This window comes from Molossus molossus, unplaced genomic scaffold, assembly GCF_014108415.1.
Source record: "Molossus molossus isolate mMolMol1 unplaced genomic scaffold, mMolMol1.p scaffold_m16_p_2, whole genome shotgun sequence".
NCBI lineage: Eukaryota > Metazoa > Chordata > Mammalia > Chiroptera > Molossidae > Molossus > Molossus molossus.
Window position 1 is genome coordinate 138,357,857 of NW_023425355.1, and position 20,696 is coordinate 138,378,552.

Below are 20,696 nucleotides of genomic sequence, written 5' to 3' on the forward strand. Positions count from 1 at the left end.
CCTTCCAGTAAACATCCCAGAAGAAACTGCTTGTTCTTTTACATCTCAAAGTAAGAAGTATTTCAGTAAATCTCCAGGCCAAGGGACTGACTTGGTGAGACAACCCACTGGGGACATCTGTAGCTCATGCACTCATGTTTGTTAGGGAGCTGAGCCACCCTCACGTGTAAGCCGAAAGAGGACACAAACTAGGAAATCTCTCCCAACAAAAATATCACCCCATACATATTCTTTTTTAGGAGATTAATTTTTGGGGAACTAAAAGTTTCATTCTCTCTTTAAAGAATTCCCTATTAAATGCACATAATTCTAAAGAATCATTTTGAGTCATTATAAATGTTATTAGCTAATACTTCAAGGGTTTTTCCTGAGAGAAGCGCTCCTTTGATGTGCTTTTGTGAGAAAGGAAGGGAACCAGGAGAAAAGAGTTCTGAAATGAGATGTCTGTTTTCAAATCAAGCTCCTTAAACCACACTTGGGACTCAGATTTAAAACCTTGCTGCTTTACAGAGGCAGCAGTTCTTAGGAAACATAACTGCACTAAATAGTGTTATCTAAATTATGCAAAATATAGGTAGAATCCCTAGATTTCCTCCTCAAACTCATTTCACAACTGCTAATGATTATGCATGGAGAGAAGGAAAAATATTGGAGCTGAGGCTTAAATGAAATGATGTAAACACATTCTTGATTTTATTTGCAATCTGCATATTTCATCAATTCTATGATGCACTCTCCCTCCCCATTTTAACTTTTCTGAAATCAAGATGTTTCTATTGGTTGGTGGTGTCTTACAATGATTAGTAGCCAGGCGGTCATTGTCATGTAGTTATTGCATGAATGGACACCAATTTCATCATTGTGTTTATGTCATTGTCATTTCAATTGATTTATATCTGCTGTTTTTATCACATGTTAAATTTAACTGGTATTTAAAATATTTTCCATGGATTATTCTATGATTTGGTAATGAAACATTAAGATATTGTAAATGCAGAGTGGCAGTGAAATAAAGCATCAGGGTGTAAATTTAATGTTAGTGAAACAAATACTGTCATCGAAAGAATGATGACAATTTCACATTTTCTTTCAATGGAATGACCAAGTGTTTGATGGGATTTAGGAAAGAAAGATAAAGCAGGTAGATTAAACAGGTAGATAAAACTCTGTTACATTTTATTATTTAGTTTATGCAAAAAGCTTTGCCTATACCTCATCAAGCATGACTGTGGCAACATTAGCATTTGCAGAATGGGTGCTGGCACCTTGGAAGAAAATATTGAAGGTAATAGTGGGGCACCATCTTAAGAAATGCTGTATTACCAGTGCTATCAATGTCACAGAGGACAAGATCATATGTATCCTATGGTATAACACAGATGTGAAAACAAAACCTGAACATAGAAATTCTGTCTTGAAAATTGATTTAAAAGAATTGGATCATGAAGGCTTCTCGTTAAGATGGTGGAATAGGTAAATATGGTTGGTACTCACATCCTCCCACAACCACATCAAAACTACAACTAAACTACAGAACAACCATCATGCGGATCCACCTGAAGTCTAGCTGAACAGAAGTACTACAACTAAGGATATATAGAAGAAGCCACTTGAAGACTGATAGGAGGGGCAGAGATGAAGACGGGGCCCCACACCCACATAAAGTGGTTAAAAATTGAGAGGCATATATCAGCTTCAGAGGTCCTCTCTGAGGAACAAGGGGTCCCAGCCCTACATTGGGACACCCACCCCTGTGTTCTACTGCCAAGAAGAGACGTCCCCATAACTTCTGGTTGTAAAAACCATCAGGGACTGTAGCTGAGTGAGACAAAGGGTTGCTGGAATTCCAGGTATTCTCCTTAAAGGCCCCTCACACAGACTTACTTGGACTCATTCATTCCGGGTTCCAGTGCAGGGGCAGCAGCTCAAAAAGATCCAGGGATATATTAGGAGGAGCTGAATTGTTTGGCTTTGGGGCAAGGGCTGGATGGGCAGCTTTCTTCCAGAGAAAGTGCTGACAGAGGCCATTGCTCTTTTGCTGAGCCCTCCCCACACAGAGCTGGAAGGCAGGTGCCATATCTGAGTCTATATCAACCTGGCTAACACTGTAGCCCTGCCCTGGTGAATCTCTGAGAACCCACCCCACCTACCTTGTGGGTCCAAGCTGCTTCCAGTGGCTTTTTCATACAAACAGCCTGTTTTGGCTTATGCTACAGACTTTTCTAAAATCTCTCAAAGGTTCACAAACCACAAACAAGCAGCATTTGGCTTTGATATGCCCCATACCTCCTGCTAACTGGCCCCAGGCCTGGCATTAGTGACAGCTGGCCTTGATTCACAGCTTGGCCTCTCACAGGCATTTCCGAGCTCAGCACAAGTAGCAGCTATCTGCACATCACTTTGTAGCTCATGCCAGGTGCCCCAGGCAGGCCACAGGCAGTGGCTGATCTTGGCCTGCATCTCCTGGGAGGCCCCAGAATCAGCATAAATGGTGGACAGCTTCAAGCCTCCCAATTACCTCAAGGGGCAAATTGTTGGGCACCAGAGGCCCACTGAAGTGAGTCCTGCTCCATGGGTTCAGCCCCTGTACAGCAGCTCCTCCACTGTAGTTACTGCTGGTCTTTACAACCAATTGGCCTGGGGGTAAATCCATGCCATTGATGTGCCAACAACAATCAAGGCACACAAGTTCAGGAAGCACAGAGGGTTTCAAACAAGATGAACCCAAGGAAGCCCACGCCAAGACACATCATAGTTAAAATGCCAAAGGTTAAAGACATAGAGAAATCTTAAAAGCAGCAAGAGGAAAGCAATTAGTTACCTACAAGGGAACTGATTTCTCAATAGTAACTTTGCAGGCCAGAAGGGATTAACTAAAAACATTCAAAATAATGAAAAGCAAAGACCTACAACCAAGTCTACTCTACCCAGTAAAGTTATTATTTATTTATTTATATATATATTTTATTAATTTTAGAGAGAGAGGAAGGGAGAGGGAGGGAAAGATAGAAACATCGATGAGAGAGAACATCTTCTGGCTGCCTCCTGCATGCCCCCTCCCCCCCCCCCCAGGGATTTGGCCCACAACTGGGGCATGTATCTTGACCAGGAATCAAACCGGCAACCTCTTGGTGCATGGGTCCATGCTGAACCACTGATACACATTCAGCCGGGCTAAAGTTATCATTTAGAATAATTGAACATAGAAAAAGAGCTGCCCAGACAAGAAGAAGCTGAAGGAGTTCACCCCCACCAAACCAGTATTACAAGAAATGTTAAAACAAAACAAAGCAAAAACCCATAGGATGGCTGAAAAGATAAGAAAACAAGACTTTTATATATGCTGTCTACAAGAGACTCACTCTAGATCGAAAAATGCGCAGGAAGTGAAAGTAAGGGGGGGTGGAAAAAGAAATTTTATGAAAATCAAAACAAACAAACAAAGCTTGGAGAGTAGTACCTATACAAGACAAAATAGACTTTAAAACACAGGCTATAACAAGAGACAAAGAAGGACCCAGCAACTCCACTCCTGGGTATTTAGTTGAAGAAACCCAAAACACTAAATTGAAAAGATACGTGCATCCATATGTTCACTGCAGTGTTATTTACAATAGCGAAGATATGGAAGCAACCGAACTGTCTATCAATAGACGAATGGATAAAGAAGTGCTGCATATGTACAATGGAATATGACGCAGCCATAAAAAAGAATAAAATCTTGCCATCTGTAACAACATGGATAGACCTAGAGAGTATTATGCTGAGTGGAATAAGTAATACAGAGAAAGACAAATGCCATATGATTTCACATATATTTGGAATCTAAGAAAATAAATGAACAAGCAGAACAGAAACAGACTCAAAGATATAGAGAACATTTTGACAATTGCCAGATGGGAGAGGGGTTGGTGGGATGGGTGAAAAAGGTGAAGAGATTTAGAAGTACAAATTGATACTTACAGAAAAATCACAGGGATGTAAAAGTACAGCATAGGGAATATACTCAATAATATTATAATAACTATGTATGGTATCAGATGGATACCTGGTTTATTAGGGTAGTCACTTTGTAAGCTATATAAATATCTAATCACTGGGTTGTACACCTGAAACTGATACTGTGGTGGGTAAAAGTAGTTTTACAGTTGTTTGTATGGAAAATAATATAGCAATTAATAAATAATAATGCAAGAATAAACTTTTTTACATACTCACGACTATTAACCTACTTTTGCAAACCCCTCTATAGTATTGTATGCCAAGTCATATTATTGCATGTAATTGAAAAAATAAAAGTTATTTAAATGTTAGAATTTGATAATGAATTTTAAAAATCCCTAAGAATTCAATCAATGTATTTCATTCATTTTTCTTTTGATGTATATATAATAGTGAACATGATTAAAATTTATGTTTAAAATCTGTCTAAAATTTTTAAAAAATTATACAAAAATTTTCTAAATAATTAGGAAACATGTCCTAATTTAATTTGAAATATTATTTTTTCTTTTATAGTATTATATAAATAATGGTGTATCTTATAATTGATGATATAGGAGGGGAAAACTTTTCCTTCTGTCTTTCTAGGTTCTTTAGGCTGGTCTAATTATCAAATTAATATAAGGCAGATTAACAGGAGAAAAACAAATTTAATTACACACATAAGAATATGAGACTCACAGGGAGTCACACGATTGGGGCTTATATACTATCCTTTTTTTTTTTTTCCTTTTTTAATATGTTTTTATTGATTTTTTAGAGACAGAGGAACGGAGAGAGAGATAGAAACATTGATCAGCTGCCTCATGCACACCCCCACTGGGGATCAAGCCTGAAACCCAGGCATTTGCCCTGCCTGGGAATAAAAACGGGACCTCTCAGTCCATGGGACAATGCTTAATTCACTGAGCCACACCAGCTGGCTACCATCCTGTGCTAAAGAGAAAGGGCATAGGGGTCTGGGACTTCAAAGGGAAGGAAGACAATTAGCAGGAGGATGGAAAGAGCAAATGTTTGGTAAACCAATGTTTGCCATACCATACAGAGACAATGGGACATAGAGAGGTAGTTGAATAAACAGGACCTGCCAAGCTTCCCCAGCCCACCACACTTAGCCCATACTCTCTGTAGTTATCTCTGGTGATACCTCTGTTTCTGTAAGAATGAGGTGGAACGAGGTGGTGCAGGGTCTCCAGAAGTGCAGGTTTATTAGGAATTAGCCTGCCAGACTACCTCTAAGGAGAGAGTAGCCACCAGCTTGTACAGACTAGGGATTTTGAAACTTAGGGCTGGGGGTTGGTCATTCAACCGAGGAGATGTGGTCGTCTTTGATTGGTCGGGCCTGGGGTCTCCCAAGTTCTTGATTGGTCGGGGGCTGGGGTCTCCTGAAACTTGTTTTTCTTGTTGAGCGACCATTTGCAGTTTTGGGTGGGTTAGGGTGGTTCCATCATTCTGTTCCGCCTGACTGGAGTGATGGGTTTTGGTTTTCTGGAATGAGAGGCTTAGGGCAGTAATATGGAAGTTAAGAGCTAACAGTTTCTGGACTTCCGGTCAGGATGGCGGGTAGGTAAACGCAGTATCGCGTCCTCCTACAACCACATCCAAGTCACAACAAAACTACAGAACAACCATCATTCAAAATCGCCTGAAATCAAGCTGAATGGAAGTCCTACAACTACGGAATTAAAGCAGCAGCCGCATCCAGACTGGTAGGAGGGGCGGCAGCGAGACGGTGGTGAGAGGGCTGGTCCCACACCCACGTGTGGCGGATAAAAATCAGGAGGACACCTCGGCTGGGAAGGTCCTTCCTGAGGACTAGGAGTCCCCGTCCCACACCAGGTGCCCTGCTCAGGGTTCCAGTGCCAGGAAGAGAATCCCCATCACTGTTGGCTGGAAAAACCAGCAAGAACTGAGGCTGAGGGAAGCTGACGCGGCTGGAGCCCCAGGCAGCTCCTTAAAGGGCCCGTGCACGGACTTATCGGACTCACTCCCTCTATGCTTGGAGGGGAGGCAGCTCTAGGGACATACAGGGAAGAACTGAGCTGTTTGGCACTGGAGCGAGGGCTGGAGAGGGGGCTTTCTTGGGGACAGACGTGCTGTCAGAGGCCTTTGCCCTTCCCTGGGGCAGCAGACAGCCACCATAGCTGGGACTCCAGCAACCTGGCTCACATTGGTAGCCCCGCCCTGCTGACTCCCTGAGGCCCTGCCCTGCCCCACCCAACTTTCAAGCCCACCCAAGCTGTTGCCACTTGCTTAACCATGGGATTAGCCTGTCTTGGATCCTGCTTCAGGTTTTTCCTAAATTGTTTCAAACGAGCAGCATCTGGTCTTAGATAGCCCCATACCGCTCGTTAAGTAATACACAGAAACAAACACAGGGAGGCAGCCAAAATGATGAGACAAAGAAACAGGTCCCAAATGAAAGAACAGAACACAACCCCAAGAAAAGAACTAAGCGAAATGGAGATAAGCAACCTAACAGATGCTGAGTTCAAAAATACTGCTTATAAGGATGCTCAATGAACTCAGTGAGGGCCTCAAGAGCATAAAAAAGGACCAGTCAGAAATGATCGATGCACAGTTAGAAACTAAGAAGGCTTTAACTGAAATAAAGAATAATTTACACAGATTCAATAGTAGAGTACATAAATCCAAGAAGCAAACCATTGATTTGGAATATAAGGAAGCAAAAAACGCCCAATCAGAACAGCAAAAAGAAAAAGGAATCCAAAAAAATGAGGATAGTGTAAGGAGCCTCTGGGACAACTTCAAGCATGCCAACATTCGCATCTGGGGCATGCCAGAAGGAGAAGAGAGAGAACAAGAAATTGAAAACCTGTTTGAAACAATAATGGCAGAAAACTTTCCTAACTTGGTGAAGGAAAGAGACACCAGTCCAGAAAGCACAGAGAGTCCCAAACAAGATGAACTCCAAGAGGCACACACCAAGACACATCATCATCAAAATGCAAAAGGTTCAAGACAAAGAGAGAATCTTAAAAGCAGCAAAAGAAAGGCAGCTAGTTACCTACAAGGGAGTTCCCATAAGGTTGTCAGCTGATTTCTCAAAAGAAACTTTGCAGGCCAGAAGGGAGTGGCAAGAAATATTCAGAGTGATGAAAAGCAAGAACCTACAACCAAGATTACTCTATTCTGCAAAGCTGTCATTTAGAATCGATGGCCATATAAAGAGTTTCCCAGACAAGAAAAAGTTAAAGGAGTTCACCACCACCAAACCATTATTATATGAAATGATGAAGGGTCTTTTTGAAGAAAAAGATAAAATATATGAACAAACAAAATGGCAATGAATACATATCTATCAACAATTGAATCTACAAACAAAATGAACAGGTAGAACAGAAACATTCTCATAGATACAGAGAACATTTTGTTGGTTGCCAGTTGGGAGAGGGGTTGGGGGAATGGGTGAAAAAGGTGAAGGGATTAAGAAGTACCAATTCATTTCTAGACTGACAAACTTCAAAGGGAAAGGGGTTGGGGGGGGGGGAGAAATAAACCAAAGGACTTATATGCATAACCAGTGGACACAGACAACAGTGTGGGAAAAGGCGGGAGGGTGGTGGGAGTGGGGAGGAGGTGGCCAATGGGGGAAAAATGTGGAACATCTGTAATACATTCTACATTCAACAATAAAGATTAAAAAAAAAAATCCATAAAAATTTTTAAAAGTATAAAATAAAATAAAATATAAAAAGAGCTAACAGTTTCTGGACCAGGCTTTCTAAATACTTTTTGGAAGTGAAAGGGGAGGTAAAAAGCTATTTCTGAGTCTTTTGGGCCTTGATTTTCTTCAGCTCAAAATAGTCTGCATGCAGAGTGGTACATTCAAGGGAGACTTGTTCTAACCCCTTCAATGACATCTTAGATTCAGTGGCAAAGCCTGGAAAAATCCACGTCTTCTGTCAAATACTTTGTACTATTTCTATTAACAGAATGTACTTAGTGAAGAGAGGAGTATTGATGAAAAAGAAAGAAAAGTGTAACAAAAATGGTTACAACATCTGCCTGGAGTGGATTCTTAAGTAATAGTAACATCTATCAGAGAAGGAAGCTATCCCTTGAGTCAATTTTTCAAGTTGCTTTGACATATGCAACTCATAATTGATCACTTTTTACCTGATGTCTGAATTTCTGCTAAAAAATTATCCGAGGCATGTGCTTGAATTATCTCAATTTGCTGGATGGGATAATTACCTGTGATGATTTTTAATCATACTTGTGAAGACGCTACCAGAAGCCAAATATAGTTATGGAGTTAACCTTTTAATTAGTTTGGTTGTTATTAACAGAAGGTAATCAGATAAAGTGTGGAGGGCAAGGTCAAATTCACCTTCTCAGGCATTACAGTGCGAATGCAGCCCGTACCCCATAGATGATGGCTGCTCATGAACTGAAGATTTGGTTCTTCTTAATGTAAAGGACAAACACATGACCTTGCCCCCTGGATTTTAAGGGAATGGCAAGAACTATCTGCTAATAGATAACCACTGCATTATATAGATAATCATTGCTTTGTGTACACAGAAACTGATTGTCCCCTCAGGTATAACAGCTAACTGCAAATATCTGCTTCTGTACCTGTACGTGCTTGCTTGCTCGCATACCCTTTTTTTTTTTTTAAATCCTCCCCTGAGCACATTTTTCCATTTTTTGTTCAGGTAGAGTGGGAGGGAGAGAGAGGAACAGAGAGAGAGAAACATCTATGTGAAAGGGACACATCGAGTGGCTGCCACCCGCACAACCGACCAGGGCCGGGGACAAACTGCAGACGAGGTACGTGCCCTTAGCGGGAACCGAACCCGGGTCTCTCAGGACCGCAGGCCGACGCTCTAACCGCTGAGCCAAACCGGCCAGGGCGCTCGCATACCCTTAATCCAAATTCCTTAACAGGGGCTAAGACAACTATATAAGCAACCCTCCCCCTGAGCTCCGTACTGCTCTCTCCTCTGAGTAGGATGGGACAGTCGCCGCGTGGCTAATAAAGCTCTCTTAATTTGAACCCAGTTCGGAATCTGAGTCTGGTCTGTCTTGTTGGTCTACAACATTACATTACATCCTAGAGGTACTAATCTAAGGAAGATGTTTCTAGCTTCTCACAAGTTTTGAAGCTTCTTGAGATTACGTCAAGACAATGAAAGACCAGCCACTCAGGCTTGATCTTTGCTTGAAACCCAGATGCCTAGTACCAGAAGGCTCAAGTGTAGAAGGAAGTGTGTGCCAAGTACATTGGGGTGCTTTTTGAGACCATTTGTTTTCTAGCTTGCCATTTTTATGTATTTGTTATCTTTTCATCTTTGTATCCCCTTGGTCTATCTCGAGGTCTTGCACAGAGTACACACGAAATAAGTGTTTACATATTTCTTTAAAGGCCAAGTTTTCTCTAAGTTTTAAATTATACTTACTATGTGTAGAGTAGTAATGCCCCATTTTTCTGGAGGAAAAAACTCTGCCTGCATTTGACACCAGGATTTTAAGTCTTCGTTAAAAATTCATGTTCATACTGGAGGGGAGCAGAATTTGCTGCCCTAAAATATGTCTCTTTGGCATAAGAATTATCTTGAGCTGGTTATTTTTAGGAAACTGCAGACACAGGAGAAGCTCTGAAATCTGAGTAAAAGTTGCCCTTTTGTAAGAGACATTTACATTTAATAAGGGAAATCTCCATTTGTAAGGATGTCTTCCCCTCTGTGCCAGGAAGGGAAAGGTAACCAAATCTTCAGACATTCTTATCAATGGAGAAGGCAAGGGCTTAAATCTGTACAGCTATCTTACCCTTGTTCACTCTGCTCCCCCCCATCACCTTCCATAACCAGCACCCCCCCATCTTCCTTTGTCTTTAACTGGGGTTGATATTTAAGGTGGTAGCTTGGTTAGAAATTTCTGGAGTTACTCAGTTTTCCTGGGTCTTTCCCATATATACAGGAAGTATGCATGTTATTAAACTTTTGTTTGTTTTTCTCCTATTAATCTGTCTTTGATTACAGGTGGATCTCAGCCAAGAACCTAGAAGGGTAGAGGAAACATTATTTTTCCTCCCCTACAACATAAATAAATTAAATTACCTTTACTGGGTCATTTTTGCCTTCCCCCTTTCCCAAGCCCCTTTTACCTAATGGATGCAACTGGGCTCCTACAAAACCAAGATTGTGAACCCCACAATAGAAGTATTCAAGGAAAAGAAAAGTTATTGACATAGGTTAATGTCAAGATAGAATGAAAATTAATGTTAAATACTCATGCGCATACCTCTAAAGGCAAACTCCATATTTCCTAACCAAATATGACATCATCAATTCTTTAGAAATACTTGGACGTTTGCTACCCTAAAAAGATAATTTTTTGTAGAGCATAAGAAGATAGATAACACAAGAGCATATTCATTTACAGATCATTAAGATGTTCTAGTGCAATAAACTAATCAAGCTGAGGTTGATGCATGTTGCTGTAAGAACCTTGAAACCTGTAGAGAATTTTTATAAGAATGTATTTGAGTTTATTTGAGCCAAACCGATGACAATTGCTGGGAAGCAAGATTTCAAGTGTTCTGGAGAATGACAGTTTGCAGTTTTTTTGATGCATTTGGAATTAAGGAGGGAATGTAAGGAATATTACACAAAGGTGGGAAAAAGCAAGGCGGGGATTGAATTATAGGTTAGTTAATAAGATTATGTGCTCTCTTGAGGGTGGTTACTCTTTCTGAGAGGTCTGGAAAAGAGGATTACGCTGGTATTAAAAACCTTTCACTAAAGAATTTGTAGGTCTGAGGCATGATTACCTACCATAACCTGCCCAGTTAGAAATTTATGAACAGATCACCCTGTGAGGTTACTTTTGGTTAGATTTATGACAGTTTCTCATTTTTTGTCCACATGTGGGGAATTTTATGTAGAGCAAGAAAGGTGTGCCGCTTTGGAATTATATTTTAGAATTTTACATACCTGAGGTCACAACCAATTCTAAATTTGCTTAAAGATTTATTTATTCTCTAAAATCTGGACCTTCCTATATTAACAGTACCATAAAATAGTAATATTTACATATTTGAAATAAGAGATTCCAAGAACTAAGAGCTATTTTTTCTTGATGAGTTTTATTAATGTGAAATTTAAAAACACTTCTGGGATGTCAGTTTGTTCTATCCTTGGCTCCAAGAATTCTAGTTCAGTGGTTTTTAACTGGGGGTGGTTGAGACCACCCCCAGGGGACACTTGGCAATGTGTGAAGACATTTTTGTCTCAACAGTGAGGGTGAGGAGGGGGTGGCTACTGGCATCTACTGAGGAAAAACTAGGGATGCTAGCTAATATACCACACTGCACAGGACAGCCCCCCATGACAAAGAATTATCTAGTTCAAATATCAATAGTGACAATGTTGAGAAATCCTGTCCTAGGTGATACTGAGAGGGACTGGAAGAATTTTAATTAATAACTAATTGAGTCAAGTATTTAAAATATGTATTGGTTTTTTTATATATATAATTACATTTAATCCTCATAACTTCCCTATGTAATGGGTATAATTATCATTTTATAGATGAGGACATTGAGGCATGGAGGTTTCAAATACTTTGCCTCAGATCAGGGTTAGTACAAGTAGGTTGACTGCAGATCTCAAGCTCAAATTACCAAGTTTTATTAAAGTTTTGAGAGAATGACTAGGCTCATCTTACACAGTATGATCCAGAAATTCAAGAACTAATGTTCTGGTAAATTTCAGTGTAATAGTTTAGATTTCAGGAAAGCTACAGCAATCCAAAGGTTCTGTTGTTTTAGTCATGTTTTACAGGTTTGTAATAGGAAGACTGTTTCTTAACTACATTCCCCTCTGAATCACAAGCTTCTTAATGTCAGGGAATTTATCTTATTCATTGTTTGATCTCCTGGACCTTGAACATAGTAGATGCCTAATAAATATTTGTTGAATTAGTGAGGGAAGAAGTGCATGAGTGAATGAATGAATAACCACACAATTATTCTCCCTAAGCAATGTTCATTCCCTTAATTTATACTGTGGTATTGCCAGGCATCAAAGTCTTTGAAAATGGGGTCCCAAACGTTAGTTTTCCATAACTCTACTTCACAAGAGAGAAGAATGTGCACTTTCCACACACACACACACACACACACACACACATGCATGTTTGCCTACAATGATGAAGAACTTGGATAATTTATTCTATTGGGGGGAAATCAATCAAGAGTGTTTGTTTTCATTGTGAACGTCACCAGGAACAAGATTGTTGCTGCGCATTTACTGATGAAATGTTTAAGGGGAAGCTGTAGATAATTCGAGTTTGTGCTTCCAGATGACAGAAATCTGCAGTTACTTTAGAGACAGCAACTCTATTGTGTTTCTGTTTGTTTTAATTTCACACCTGAGCTTTACTTGCTCCAATGTCATTTTAATATTGTTCCCTTGCCAAGGTCAGCAGTGAAAATCTGTTGATGTTGGGATCAAAAATTAATCACAGGCATAGCTTTCATTGGAGTGGAAGCAAGCATGGTTACTGTTGACTCTGCAGGCATCTGCTGTAGAGCAAAAAGCAATGATGGGGCATTGAGAGCATATTAACTATTGCTGCCTAACAAATTACACTGAAACTAAGCAGCTTAATTAAACAAATATTTATTACCTCATAATTTCTGTGAGTCAGGAATATGGTCATGGCTTAGCTGGGTCTTCTGGTTCAGAACATGTCACAGGGTCAAAAACAGTACCGGCTGAGACTACAGTCATCTCAAGGCCCGATAGTTTCTAAATTCACTCACATGGTGAGTGAATGGGCTGTTGGACTGAGGTCTTCAGTTCCTTCATGGCTGTTGACCAGAGGCAGCCCTCAGCTTCTTGCTAAGTGGGCTTCTTCATAGGGCAGCTCACAAAATGACAACTGGATTAATCAAAGTGAGCAAGAATATGAGAAAGAGTGCAAGCAAGATGAAAGTCACAGACTTTATAATATAATCACTGAAGTGACATTGCATCACTTTTACCATATTCTGTTCCTTGGGAGCCAATCACTAGGTCCAGCCTACACTCAAGGAAAAGGGATCAGTCTGGCTGGAGTGGCTCAGTTGGTTGAGCATTGTCCTGTGCACTGAAAGATTGCTGTCAGGGCACATACCTAGGTTGAGGGTTTGATCCCTGGTTGGGGTGCATACGGAAGGCAACCAATCAATGTTTCTCTCTCTCTCCCCCCGCCCCCCTTTCCTCCCTCCGTCTCTCTAAGCATGTCCTCAGGTGATAATTTAAAAAATATATAATTAAGAAAAAGGAAGAAAAAGGAAAGGGATCACATGAGGGCACAAATACCAGGAAGTGAGAATTATTGGGAGCCATTTTAGAAGCTGCCATCACAGGAGACTTAGATTTCAGTCAAGTAACAGTAATCAGCAGTGTGACACAGGTTACATTATTTTGCTGTTTGACCCTTAGTTTTCTCATTTGCAAAACGAGGGACTGTGCTGCCATTGGTGTTCACAAGATGTTAATAAGCTGTTAGATATAACTAAAGGGCATTAAATATTCTTTATTGTGTTGGTATGAACTGAAATGGGAGGTTACAGGTGATTCTGGGAATCCTTTCTTTTTAGACTCTCTGAGGAGCCTTTGTCATGGAATTTTTGCATTGCTCTGAGTCTCCATTCTCCTCCACCTTCTGTCTTCCTCTCAACACACATCTTTTGCTGACTCAATTTCTGCTTCTCACTATTTTAATTTGTCATGGTCCCCCATGACCTGAAATCTACCTTCTAACATTTCCTATATGCGACCTTTCAACTACTAATGCATTCCATATCTTCCAGTGTAAATTCCTGAGGAAGATAATTTTATTGTTTCAGATCATCTTTCCATGACAAACTTCCTTGAAGATGTGAAGTCTCACTGTAACTGACTGTGCACTGATTCTCTGGTGTCTCAAACACCTTATATATATGAAGGAACAAATCCAAGGATTACCTCTGGTGGCTCCAAAATGCTTCCACTTCCATTTTAGTCTTTTTCCTTTTTCTTATTCATTAAAAAAAATAGTGCACAATAAGATAAAAATATAGGGAGGAGTACAAATACATTCTCTGTGCCTTAGACTCTATAGTAAGATAGGAAACTAAATAGTAACAAAAACGAGTGCAAATGTCTTGAGTGATTTATTCAATTGATGAATTTTGGAAACTATAATATTCTGAACCCCTCCCCCCAAATATACTGAGCAGAGAATTATCTGAATTACATTCTGTGAGAAGGTTTTAATTGATTTCAGTAATTAAGACTTTCAATTGATTTCAAACTTTCCAATTGATTTTAGCTAAATTGAAACTTTTGCTAAATCCCTATTGATTTCGTGGCTTAGAGTGGAAGTCACAGAAGAAAATCCAGATCACTGAGAACATATTTACTCTGGCGGGAGAATGGAGAGTGCCTCACACACATGAGTCTCATCTCCAATTAGAAATCAATATGTTTTTACATTTTCCTACTTTTGTTGAAAATAAAAGTCTGGCCTAGAGTGTAATTTCATGTTACCCTTGTAATCAAATGATGATTCATTAGTCCTATCTTATCTTTGCTTATTGATATTTTTTCTTTTTCAAATCCCTTTAGACTTCATTTCTTCCAGAAAATATTTTGCAACTTGATTCCTTACTTGGGCTGAAAATCAATTTATGCTTCTGGAGCTCAAAGAGAATTGAGTGTTTTTAAATCTAGTATTCTCATTTTATCATTGAGAAAAGGGAGGCTAAGAAAAGCTAAATGAGTTGCCCAAGATCACACAACTAGTTAGTGGCAGAGCTGCGATTGGAGTCCATGTTTCCTCATTCCAGATTTAAAAACTTTTATACCTTAATTAATCAATTAACAAGGTATTATTCAGTACCTTTTCAATTTTGGGGTAGAACTTGTTATAGAGCTATAAGATATAACAAGAGAGCCCCGGTCGGTTTTGCTCCGTGGTTAGAGCATTGGCCCGCAGACCAATGAGTCTCGGGTTCGATTCTGGTCAATGGCACGTATCTTCGTTGCAGTTCGTCCCTGGCCCTGGTCCTGGTCGTGCAGGAGGCAACCAGTCGATGAGTCCCTCTCACGTCGATGTTTCTCTCTCCCCCACCCAGTCCTTCCCTCCCACTCTATCTGAAGATAAATAGAAAAACATCCTCAGGTGAGGATTGGAAAATAAAATTTATTTTTTAAACCACAAGTTCTGTTTCACCCTCAAATCTGTTTAGATTTCACAGAAACATCTCCCACAATTGTAGTTATGGGTATCCAGTGATCAAATGTGCAAAGTACTATAGGGTTCTTCAATCAAATTCAAATATATCCTCCTGCTACTTAAGCCAGTCCACCATTTCCTATTGCTTCCAGCACATCTCTTCTCAAGACAGCCCAGAGTCCTTACTTCCAAATATACCATGCCCTATCCCCTTTACACCTTTGTTCATGCTGTTTCTCTCCTCTCCTTTCCACCTGCCAAAGGTATTTGTGGTCCATCTCAGGAATCTTTTTTCCTTGTAGCATTCACCATCTGCTATTGTCAGCAAGTGATGTCCTTTTGCTTGGTGTGCCCATAACAGGCAGAATGTTCCTTTTATCCTTGCCTTATACTACTCTCTAATGGTATACAAATATAAACCCAGTTTCTAACTAGACAAGAGGCTCCTTGAGGGCAACATTGATGGTAGTAGCTGCTTTTGTGACCCTTACACCTCCTGGTACAGAGAACTGAATTTGGTAATAATTTGAATTGGGGTGGTGAACACACAATACAATATGCATATCATGTATTATAGAATGGTACACCTGAAACCTATATCATTTTATTAACCAATATTACCACAATAAATTTAATTTTAAAAAAAGAAGATTCCCATTAGGTTCATATTAAGGTCACAGAACAGCAGAAATGACTGGGTGAACTTGACCTATGGTCAAAGACAGACTAATTAGGAAATTTGGCCTATAAAATATTATTAATTTCTTTACTCATTAATTTCTTTACTCTTCTTTTCACTTATTTGTTAACCTATTGTTATATCCTAGGCACTGATCTAACCCTACAGATAAAGAGTATGAAAGACTTGATAACATAGTTCCTACCCTCTTGATGCTTGCAGTTGCACAAAGAACAAACAAAACAAGTCCATGTAGTTTTGGATGGATATTTCTACATACTAATTTATTAAAATTTTCTTTTTAATTCTCTCTTTTCTCCTGCCCATTCAATAAAATATGCAGCTGTGTGTTCATTTCTTTGATTGGTGTATATGGAAAGGGTTGGAAAACACATGTAGCCCACATATTTTTCTGACTTTAGTTCTTCAAAAACCTATGTCCTTTGGGTCTCTGTGATATCCTGAGGATCTCCTAGAGCAGGGATGGGGAACGTTTTTCTGCTAAGGGCCATTTGGATATTTATAACATCATTCGCGGGTCATACACCATTATCAACTAAAAATTAGCCTGCTGTATTTGGTCAAACATTTCATTAACTCACCCCTAATGTGATGGCTGGAACTGCTTCTCTTTGGTGAGGTGTGCAATGTTAGCTGGTATTGATGTTGCTACTAACAACTGCCTTTCCAGGTTTGCGTCAGTCAGTCTGGAGCGCAGTTGGCTCTTTGCGATGGTATGTTTTGAAATGAACTGCTCACAGCAGTAAGTGGTTCTGAACACAGATGCATATTTCAATGCATGTCTCCTCAAAGTGAGATTCAACATTGCTTATGTAACATTTCTACAACTTAAGCAATGGGTGGTTGTTGTACCTAGCTTTCAGCTCATCATTGCTTTGCAGGTGAATGATATCTTATTGTAGGTTATCAGGCACATCAGATGGTTCCACATTGAACGGTGTAGCAAAGATGGTTAGTTCCATTTGTTTACTTTTCATGTCCTTGAATCTTTCATTAAATGCCTCAATTAGTTTCGCACAATTCACTAGCATATTCAAGTGTGGTAGAAGGTTTCTGTCCTTCCAGACTGGGGAAATGCACTGTGTTATTCCTTTTGAGTTGCACTTTCCACAGCCTTAATTTACCTTCAAATGATTTCACATTTGAAAGCAGGGAGCTGAGAAGCTTGTTGGTTGCAGCTTGATGTTCAGCCCTGAGAGGTACTTGGTAATGTCCACCATGAACGCTAAATCACACAGCCACTTGTTAGCATTGAGTTCCCTGACAGGTTTTCTCTTCATCTCTATGAACCGCTTGACTTCATCGCCCAGTTTGTAAAACCTCATGAGCCATGTTCCTGCGACTCAGCCACCACACTTCACAGTGATAAACAAGATCACCATACTCAGAGTCGAGATCATTCAGTGACTCCTTAAATTGGCGGCTGTTAAACCCTCTGCTTTTGACAAAATTTATGCATGACACTACTGTTGACATCACACTGTTGAGCCGCAACAGCTGTGCACAGAGACTTTCTTGGTGTATGATGCAGTGGTATATAATAAAATCACTTGGATCAAGACTGAGACAATTCAGTTCTTTCTAGACAAATGCAATTAACCCTTTTTGTGAGCCAACCATGGCTGGAATTCCATCTGTAGTAAGGCCACTTAACTTTTCAAATGTTAGCTTGAGTTTTTTCATTGATAAAACAAGTCTCTCAAACAAGTCCTCACCTCATGTAGGGGCCATGCATGGCTTCCAGAGACAGCAGTTCTTCTCGAGTTTCAAACTCTGCAGTTATCCCATGAACAAAAACAGCCACTGGGGCACTATTTGTTATTTCCGTTGTCTTGTTACAAGCCCGTGAGAAAAATTGGAAATCTGCAGAATCCTTCAGTGTTTTTTTCAATATCGTGTGCTAAGTCAGTAATCCGATTTGAGACAGTTCTCCAAGACAAACTAACACTCTGAAACAATTTTACTCTGTTTGGTGCTAACAACTCCACAGTAGGCACTATGAACTCTCACAAACTTTCCCTCTACATGAAGCCTCAGCTTCTTTGCAATTAGCTCACTCACTACTTAACTCATCTGACTAATGTTGTCTCTGTCACAATGAGGCCTAGTGAAAACAGCTTGTCATGATTCCAAACTCTGCTGAAGAGCACTGATTTTATCCAGACACATTTGGCCTCCTAATTCACTGAGTTTAGCATGTTTTGAGCTGTAATGATCCTCCAGGTGGGCTTTTTTCATTATTACTAATGCATGGCCACCAACTAGGCACACAGATTTGCCTTTGACTTCAACAAAAAATAATCATTTATCCATTTCTCTTGGAAAGATCAACACTGTGCATTAACTTTTTTTTCTTAGTCACCATTTGTAGGATGTCACACCACTTAAGTTTTGATAGCTATCGTGTATGTCGCCAGCGACATGATTATTTTGCTTTGATCGCTGTTCTAATCCTGCATCTTGGATTTGAAACATATTCAATGTTCATATCATAGACTCTTGAGGTCTTTTCTGTGTACTGTTATTTCCTTAATCTTCATCTGAGATTCAGTTTTTGCAAGGATTGTTGATCATGGACATGTGGATAAAGGTTAGATTGGCGTTACTGTCTGTGTTGACCAAGAAGTCAACAATATCATCGCCAATCATCAGAGGTAAGGTCATCAACGTTGTGAGGAATCATCTCATCACATCTGGTCTCATCATCACCAGATAGCCATAGTTTCACCACAGTGTGTTAACACTTTTGCAACCTGTACATTACCATTCTGCCTGGCACTGACTGTCCTCTGAGTCACCACAACACAGGCCAATGGGCTGTGAGCAGCAGATGAGAAGCATACATGTCTGTCCTACTAGTATGTGTCCTGTCTACCCTTGCTTGTCCCTCAAAATCATTATTATGGTTCACTTAATATAAATTTATGTTGCTATAAACAAAAGCTCCTAGATTTATTGAATTTCGAGTCCCAAATGTGGTTGCCTTGGCAGGGCCTGACCAAATTATTTTTGGGGGTTTATGTGGTCCATGGGCTAGATGTTCCCCACCCCTGTCCTAGAGGGTTATCAGAGAAGGTAAAGAGGAGTTACTTTGAGTTTTCAGGTATATTAAGAGTTTAGAAAAGCAAAAGAAAAGAAAAGAAAAAAAAGGTTCTCCTCATTCCTGGACTATAAATTAATTTCCATGTGGTTGGAAAAGTGATGAGAAAGAGAGAGAACCCAAGGATTTGGGGATAGCTTATATCTACCCCAAGCTATCTGGCTGTTCTGTTGACAAGACCCTAAAGGTGATTGGCTTATTGGTTCAAGGGTACATCTTACAAATGAAAGTAGAAAACTATGTCCTTGTCCCCATAGTAATGCTGTCAGAGATAGGGGATCACTCTGCAGAAGCCTTTGTGGACCATGACTGAAGATCAGATGGTCATTCTAAACCATTCTCACTTCCTCCCTTCAGTCAAGTTTTGTCCCAAGACACAAGAAGCCTGATACATTGGTGGAAAATGTGGGAATTTGGACTCAGAAATTAAGTTTAAGTACAAAAAAAAAGTGATAGTTTATGTACCTTTGATGCTGTGAACTGAAATATATGTCTGCTTCATACTTGAGTGCCACATCGCCTTCTGACAAAATGTTCCCTTTTGGCAGCCCAGAAGATTAATTTAAATTTCCCTGATTATAAGCTTAACAGTGAGTAGCAGAAGTAAATATTGTTAAAAAACTTTTAAGTCATTCACTGTTTGACATTGTGTAACAGGTGTCACTATACTCCAATGTCCCACAAGTTCCTTAAATGAAACTTCCTTCAACTATCACTTGAAAATCCATCACCAAAACAATTGAGGCAATGAATGAAAAATCTACCCAAACCAAAACATTATAAAATCCAGACTTACTCAGTGGTGATGGCTAGTCTAGGAAGAAACACTTAACTAGTTGATATGTTCCTTTCATGGCTTTGAGGAATGTTCTGGGTGCTACAATGATATAGGTTTTATTATTATTTTTCTTTATTGATTTTAGAGAGAGAGAAAGGGGAGGGAGAAAGAGATAGAAACATTGATGAGAGAAAACATCGATTGGCCACCTCCTGCATGCCCCCCACTGGGGATTGGGCTCACAACCTGGGCATGTGCCCTGACTGGGAATCAAACCGGTGACCTCTTGGTGTATGGGTCAACGCTCAACCACAGAGCCACACTTGCCAGGCAGGTTTTATTTTTTCCTACAAAATCTTCAACCTTTGGACATCTTTGCAAAAAAAAAAAAAAAAAAAAAAGTTTAGCCCAGCTCTTTAAAGTCAGCAGTAGACGACATCTTTTTTTCTCCCCTTCTGAGTGGTACACTTGCATCTATGTAGCACCTCAGATATAACAAGGCTCACTTAATATGTCCATGGCAGAGTCACCAGAATTGAGACCTCCTGTGCATGGCTGGATATTCCATTTGGATTTCCATGGGACACAATTAATTTTTTAATTTTTGCACCCAAGCCAATCATACTAATACTGTTTTCCAGTCAGGCATACCCAGTCCCCCGCAAAAAAAAAAAAAAAGCTATGAGTTAGCTGTCAGAAGTCAAAACAGATCATATTTCTCAAATGGAGGAAGATGTATTCCTAGTTAATGAATATTTCAGCTCTAGACATTACATTGTTCTGAACATATACCTGAGCTTATCGATTGTGTATATAAATTACTTTGTTTAGAATCACATTTACTCCAAAGGAAGGATTTACATGGCAAACTTGAATGAACA